The following is a 7,648-nucleotide window of genomic DNA, read 5'->3' as shown; positions in this document are numbered from 1 at the left end:
GCTTCATTGGACATTTCACAGGTCATTTGCATACAGCTTTAGGACCTCATTGCTTAGGTTTACAGGCATGTAGAGGGACAATGAAGGGATAGAGGCAATGCTCTCTAATGGCAGTTTATGAAAATATATTTAGTTTAGGGGGGTTATTTTGCATGACGGGTTCTGTTTAAGAACAAACCTGCAGAACCTATCCTGTACGTAACCCGGGGACTGCCTGTACTTATCAATGGATCTTTATCACTGTAGAAAAGTTGCACAAAACATTTGTGAGTTGTTTGTATTTTTGGATCCTCTCTGGGCCTACAACATTAGATTCAAAAACCTCACCAAAGACAAAGCGTGTGACTAATGTATGGAGAAACATATGACAATATATGGAGACATAAAATTCCTTGGGATCTCTGATGTTTAGATTTTTTCTCAGAACTATCTTGTAACAGTTTGTAAGTTCCTCGCTGATCATATATTGATTTAAGCATCTACTATTATAGGGAATGGATCAGTATATTATTCCTAAGATGGGGATAGGGTATAGGTCCATGACCAATAGCAGTAAAGGGAGATGTCAGTTTCAGCCAGTCCAACAGAGCAATGAATGTCACATAAAACTAAGGGCCAAGGGCTTGTTAACTCTCAGAGCAATTAGGAGGCAGAAGTTAAACATTCAGACTGAAGGGTAATTAGGACACAGGAGCACGTGGAGGGTGTTCTGCTCTGACCCCATGAAACTTCTGAAGTTACAGGATGTTCCACAAGCAGAACAGCTCAAAACCTTGAGGTCAAAGGTAATGTTGCCAATCATTGTATTCTACACCATTTTTTACTACTGGCTCATTCTAGTTTATGTCCTTGTACTAGGGAGATCCAAGTATCATAATGCTCTGCTAACTGTCATGCTTATAGTAGGAACCATTTTTTTCTGTAACAAATTTTCATTTCCCTTTCCAAGACAAAGACACTGAAGATATCTTGTTCTGGAAATCACGCTTATCTATATATGACCTGATTGGCCGACTTTGTCACATACTGGAAATAGTGCAGTCCCCAGGTTAAGTTCAAGATTCTATAGGTTTGTTTTTAAGTTGAAGCAGAACAGGTATATTTAGTAAGTGTAACTCCAGATAAATAATTTTTGGTCCCTGTGACAATTGGATTTTAAAAAAAATTTAGGTTGACATGGGAACAAGTATAAACAATAAAACTTCATTGCAGACTCCTTACAGTTGATCATGTCCAAACAACACTGTCTACAGTTGAGAATCTGTTTCTTCTGGAATAGTTAAACTGGTTTGGCTTTAATCCCACATCATGTCATCAGGCTTTGTGAAAGTCATGCTTGATGGTAAGGGGGCTGCCTTACAAGGTAGCAAAAGAGGCTTGGTTTTCCTTGTCCCATTTAGGAAAACGTATTCTCATATTTCCCAGAATCCCCTAGTGGAGCATCAATATGGTTATTAATTACCACATGCCTACAAGGCGGTCTTAACTGGCAAACTCTCCATAAGGAGAGCTCTAACTCCCTGACCCTACAGGTGATCATTGCCGCCTGGTCCATTTGTAACTAGGTGTCTAGTGTTCTTAAAGGAAACCTACCACTGCTCGCATGATGAAATCATGCGAGCAGACCACCCGGTAGGCTACTTAATGCTGATGCTGGCACATAGTTTTGTTAGGCTCGGCGTACTTTAGTTTAGCTAAAAAAAATATTTTCTTACATATTTAAATGAGCCCTCCGGTGCTACCCTGCTCCATCTTCGGGCTGGCGGTGGCTTCCGATGTTTAATTATTCCTCCTTCAGGTGCCGAGAGCCGGGACGTCACCAAGCTCTCGGCACCTATCGCGCATGCGCAGACACTAAGTCTCGCATGCCGAGAGCTTGGTGACGTCACGGCTCTCGGCACCTGAAGGAGGAATAATTAAACATCGGAAGCCACCGCCAGCCCGAAGATGGAGCAGGGTAGCACCAGAGGGCTCATTTAAATATGTAAGAAAATAGTTTTTTTAGCTAAACTAAAGTTCGCCGAGCCTAACAAAACTATGTGCCGGCATCAGCATTAAGTAGCCTACCGGGTGGTCTGCTCGCATGATTTCATCATGCGGGCAGTGGTAGGTTTCCTTTAAGTCATGGACCGCCTGGACATTTTTTTGACTTACCACTTGCCTTTTCTCAAGCCATGTATGCCGAACTGTAACGGTTGCTCTTGCGACCCATGCTCCGGGTGGCAGGCGAAACCGTGTACCTTCCCGCACCGCTGGAGCCTCGCGGAGGACCCTCACTCCGGTGTGTATGTCCTTGCCTCCTAGAACGCGCACGCCAGCTTTCTGAGATTTAAGGGGCCAGCGCATCGATAATTGGCACTGGCCCACTTCTCCAACCACGGTTCTGCCTGACGACTCTGTACCTCACCTTGGCCGCCACCGCAGACAAAGTTGTGCCAGTGGAGCGACATTGCACGCCACAGCATGTCAAACTCGCTTTGCAGCGGGCTATGGAGTAAACCGGATGCCACTTAGACTCCGGTCCCAGGTGTTGGCTAACGTCATTCGCGGTGGTCCAGCAGGTCTACTGCCCCTGAATCCTGACACCAACATCCTTTTTAGAGCTTTCTTAAGGGCCTGAAATAAAATAATGAAAATACCTCTTAGGCCCAAACACAACAAATCCGTGTATGTCACCAGTATTTTATATGTTGCCGTTTGCATAGCAATGAAAACTTTAGTGTACATGTAGACTTAAACAATAAGTTGTATAGAGATTGTTACTCAAGGAGTCAAGGAATAAGAATAGAACTTGGCTTATTGAATTTTTTACTTTATTTTTGATGTCTCCTAAAAGTTTGGTGGCCTTATGTTAACCTACTCCCTGGGACTAGAGTTGGCTCTAGTCTTTAGACAATCGTCAGACTATGGTAGTCGATTGTTCTTTGCCCATGAAGTTGTCTGAACTCTACGCCAATTGCTTGGTCATTTTTTTACTTAAGGTAAGTTGCCACCAGCGATGTTTGGCAGTGATTCATCGACTTTTCTAATTGGAAACGTTATTTATGTGAATTAAGTGTTGAGGAATAGATTTATTTAAAGAAATGTTTTTTAGAGATTTCACTATATAAAAATATACTTTTTATGCTGTTCCTGTCCAAAGTTTACTAAAGTACACAGTGAATTTGGGTTAACCTATTACAAATTTACTCAAACAGATATTCAGCGGACATGGCCTGTGCAGATGGTACTGACGTAGGTGTAATAATAAGATAACATGATTATGATGCCAGATTCCAAAGACATTATGAGTCAAAAGGAATCAATGTGGAAAGTAAACTATAGAAAGGTGTTTGTGATTCACACCTAAATCATATTAAGTGGAAGCTATGACGTCCAGTGCCGGCCATAGACATCATCATCAGAAAAATATGTTTGCTTGTTTTCAAAAGCTAGCACCGCACCTGGTTGGAGGTGGTATTGTAAATCAACAGACAAAAAGAATCAAAAGTCTCAGGACACCCCAGAAAGAAATGGGTGAGGGTGCTGTGTTTTGGGCTATGACTGGAACATGCCCTGGGAAGGTGGTCATGTAGCATATCTGAGAAGATTAGAAATGGGCTTAGAAATCATTTTCTGCAAACAGATTTACACTTAGTAGTAGTGATCAACACAGTCAATTGCACAAATATGTGGTTTGTTGTCCCTGGTGCTGAACACAAACCTGAAAGCACTAGATCCAATCCCTGTAAGCACACATGAGATAATGACATCTATGGAGAATCTCTTGTGAATCACATGAGATAATGCTAACTGGGTTGTGGCAATACATTTCTGAGACAAGCCTGGTCTTCTTCCATATGGTACATATCCCCCTTCCTATTGGAAAAACTTGCCCTTGGTCCAATATGGTGGCCCTCAAGATGGCGGCCATGTTCCAGACTTATAAATAATTCATACGGCACCAGAAGAAATCCAAAATGAAGACCGTATTTTTAAAAATACCTATTATTCATTTATATTATTTCTTGAATCCTTGTTTAATAATAATAACTCTTTTATTTATATAGCGCCTACAGATTACGCGGCGCTGCACAAGGCATGCCAAATTGTTTGACCTATGCACAGAGAATCCTATAGACACCATGGGTTTGCGACTGTGTATTGTATCATTTTATATTCCAGACATAGCCCCAAGGATAGACCACCTCGGTCATTACTTGCTGGATTAATTTATAATTATAATTCCTTTATTTATATAGCGCACACAGATTACGCAGCGCTGCACAGAGTTTGCCAAATCAGTCACTGTCCCCATGGGGCTCACAATATAATCACCTACCAGTATGTTTTTTGACTATGGGAGGAAATCGGAGGACCCGGAGGAAACCAACGCAAACACGGAGAGAACAAACAAACTCTTTGCAGATGTTGACCTGCATAATCTTGCTGGATTATCTGTACCTATCTTTAGGCAGAATCTGTACAACCAGGAGAGGGGCCAAAACACAGAAAAGTTACATATATTTCCTTTTTGCTCTGTAGGATCCACTTCATGTTTGGCCATGAAAATACTGATGCAAAATACTGAGCAGAATGCTGCCATGTGAATATAAGGTGGTTTTAAAATGGTTTTGCACAGCAAGTATCTACCCAACTCCGAACATTCTAATGTCAATGGTCAGTAACTTTTCAACAACCTTTGCACAAATAAATTTTTAAAGTGACAAGAAACACTGTGGGGCAGATTTACTTACCCGGTCCATTCCACCGCGCGTTGTCCGACGTTGATTTGGAGCTTGCCGGGATTCACTAAGGTTGTGCGCCCGATATCCACTAGGTGTCGCTGCTGTGCTGAAGTCCGCCGGAGTTCACCTTCTTCGTCCCTGGGTATGTGAGTGCTATTCTTGCGACACGATTTTTTTTTAATTCCGCAGTTTTTCCGAATCCGTCTGGTTTTCCAAAGGCCACGCCCCCCCCCCCAATTTCTGTTGCGTGCAAGCCGGCACAGATGCGCTACAATCCGATCGTGTGCGCCAAAATCCCGGGGCAATTCATCGCAAATATTTGGGAAACCCGACAAAAATGCACGATTCGGACCCTTAGTAAATGAGCCCCTGTTTCTTCTTGCTCCACTTACTTTGACTTTTCCTCCCTCCTTTCATGGTAATTTGCCTTTTCACCCTCAAAATTCCCCTGCATTCCATCTTGCAAGCAATAAGACAGAAGCTCACTGAGATTACATCAACTCTATGAGGGATAAGTGAGTCACAGCAGCTAGGTCACCACTAAGAAGTTTAGAGACCACCACAGATTTGCAGACGGACATTGCAGAGACGTTGAAATATGAAGAAATCATGTCACGTAATGGACAACCTATAAGAAAATCGGAATGGTAGTGACCAGACAATAAGGATCTCGGATGTTAGATTACAATCAATTCGAGAGCATTCAAAGTATTTTTATAAATATCCACCAATGATGATGCCTCATTGCCAGCTTACAAGTAGCATCATCCTGGGTCAAAGGTTACCAGATCTGTCCCCATCAAGCCTTTGATCCATGACTTTCCCATATTGTTCCCTGGCTCTTAGATAGTCCCCTGTGGCATTGGAAGGAAACTCAATCCCAGATGGGACAGTGCTCTGAAATATTCCTCTCTTTTGTTGACATCTTTTGCATTGCTCTGCTCCTCACTGTTCACCAGGAACAGCAGTGATTTATTAGCCTTGGGAAATCTCAGTTTTCAAGGTAAATTGCTCCTTATCAAGCCGGCAGATGTAACACTGATAACTCAAGGTGACAGGGAAGTGTCCTCCGGATTTAACCCCTGCACGGCTATGGATGCCCGTAAAACATTATTAATATTGGTTATATTTTCTGGCTAAGGAATATTCAAGGCGTAAACATAGGAGCAAATGGCAGATCTTTGAGGATTTATGAGATAATTGCTAGTTCCTCGGCACTTATTTGCTTAGTCACGCATAGTAAAACATGAATGTGCCTTTTCCTTTTTTATTGAGTTGCACAAAACCTCTTGTGGTTACATATTAAAAAAAAAAGCTGTGTTATGCAAAGTATAGGACCATAGGGGGTGGTGTAGGGCACAGGAGGGTAAAGTACCACCAACTTGGAACACCCACTAATTAGCAGGTGGTGGAATTTTGCAATTTTATTGTCACAGTCATAGAAATCAGAGAGTCATAACATGACTACAATTTTTCTTATTGAGACGCAGACTTCGAATTGCGAGTTTGGACCATCTAAAAAATACAGACAGATGTCCAGATTTGCTCTACAAAAATACAAGCAAGGGAAAGCTTTCTACTCTTTCTACTAGCACACCTACTCTCTAGTGCACATCTCAGTTTTTCTTAGGCCTCATGCAAATGACTGTGACTATGCTCTTATATTTGTGGTGCATCTACCCAACTTGGTCATGGTACAGTGAGACATGGTGTACTCACTGCACCACGACCATACACAATGGACAGGGTCGGCTCCAGGTTTCTTTAGGCCCCTCGGCGACAGAACCTTAGTAGGCCCCTTTGCAGAGAACTCACATAGCGGCATTAAAATTTCAGAAACTATAATAGTCTCCCGTTCCCTAAAATATTCCCTAGTTAATCATGCCAAACAACCCCCTCATGGGTATTTTGCATAAAGCCCCCATCACTCCCTATGGATTCATTAGATTAAGCTTATTCCTTATGTGCCCCCCCCCCCCAGCTCTGGTCCCCGGCCCGGCACTTGGTATTTTATATCCTTGCATATGACTTGGTTATACACCGTATTGTAAATTATATTGATCAACTGGCTTTATACAGATGTGGGTTTGGGCTAGGAGTATAGTCTAAGTGATTACACTATATTTCCCAAAAATCCTAGCTTCTAAGCAATTCCAAGATCAATAATATAGGAGTAGCAAAAGCTGAAGAAAAACGTGACAAAAAGATTGGGTAGCGGAAAGGAGTCATTGGCTGGAGTAGGACACCCAATGAGGTCACAATTTCATGGGAGTCCTTTTCTTTAATCCTGATGATGAACACACACAGTAGACACAGCTCCAAAACCTGGAATCTATGGAGCAGATATCATATCAGTATATGTGTATCTGTCACCTGATTATCTTCTTTTTCGCACCGGTTGTTTAGATGATTGTATAGTTTATCATGATTTACTTCTTCCTGTAGAAGTTATCGCCTCTCCCGGGAAAAGCGAATGTGGGTTAATGCTTACATACCACAGTCAGACTGAATGACCCACGTTACAAGGTGATGAATCAGGACTGATCACCTATAGATATTGTATAGATTAGGTCATCTGAGCAGTGTGAACAATTGCGCAATGATTATCACGAATTATCTAAAACTAATTTGCCACCTAAACCCTACAAGTTCAAGGAAAATTATGAATCCCACTTGATTTCTCATTGGTTGGAAGACTATTTCTTTGAATGCCTCTACATACAGGAGTGCAGCCTAAAACAAAATCCATGAGCCTCCATTATGGTGTTGGATTTGTCTACCCAACAGAAGAGACTGGGGTTTACATCCCCCTGTGAACCCTTTCCATGACCCTAATTCAGTTTCCTCTTTGTTCAATAGTAACTAGAATGAAATCTGTATTTGAGATTTCAAGTATAGGAATGTGGTGATTAAACTTCGTC

Source organism: Engystomops pustulosus, chromosome 2 (assembly GCF_040894005.1).
Source record: "Engystomops pustulosus chromosome 2, aEngPut4.maternal, whole genome shotgun sequence".
Classification (NCBI taxonomy): Eukaryota; Metazoa; Chordata; class Amphibia; order Anura; family Leptodactylidae; genus Engystomops; species Engystomops pustulosus.
Note: the sequence above shows the minus strand (reverse complement) of the source record.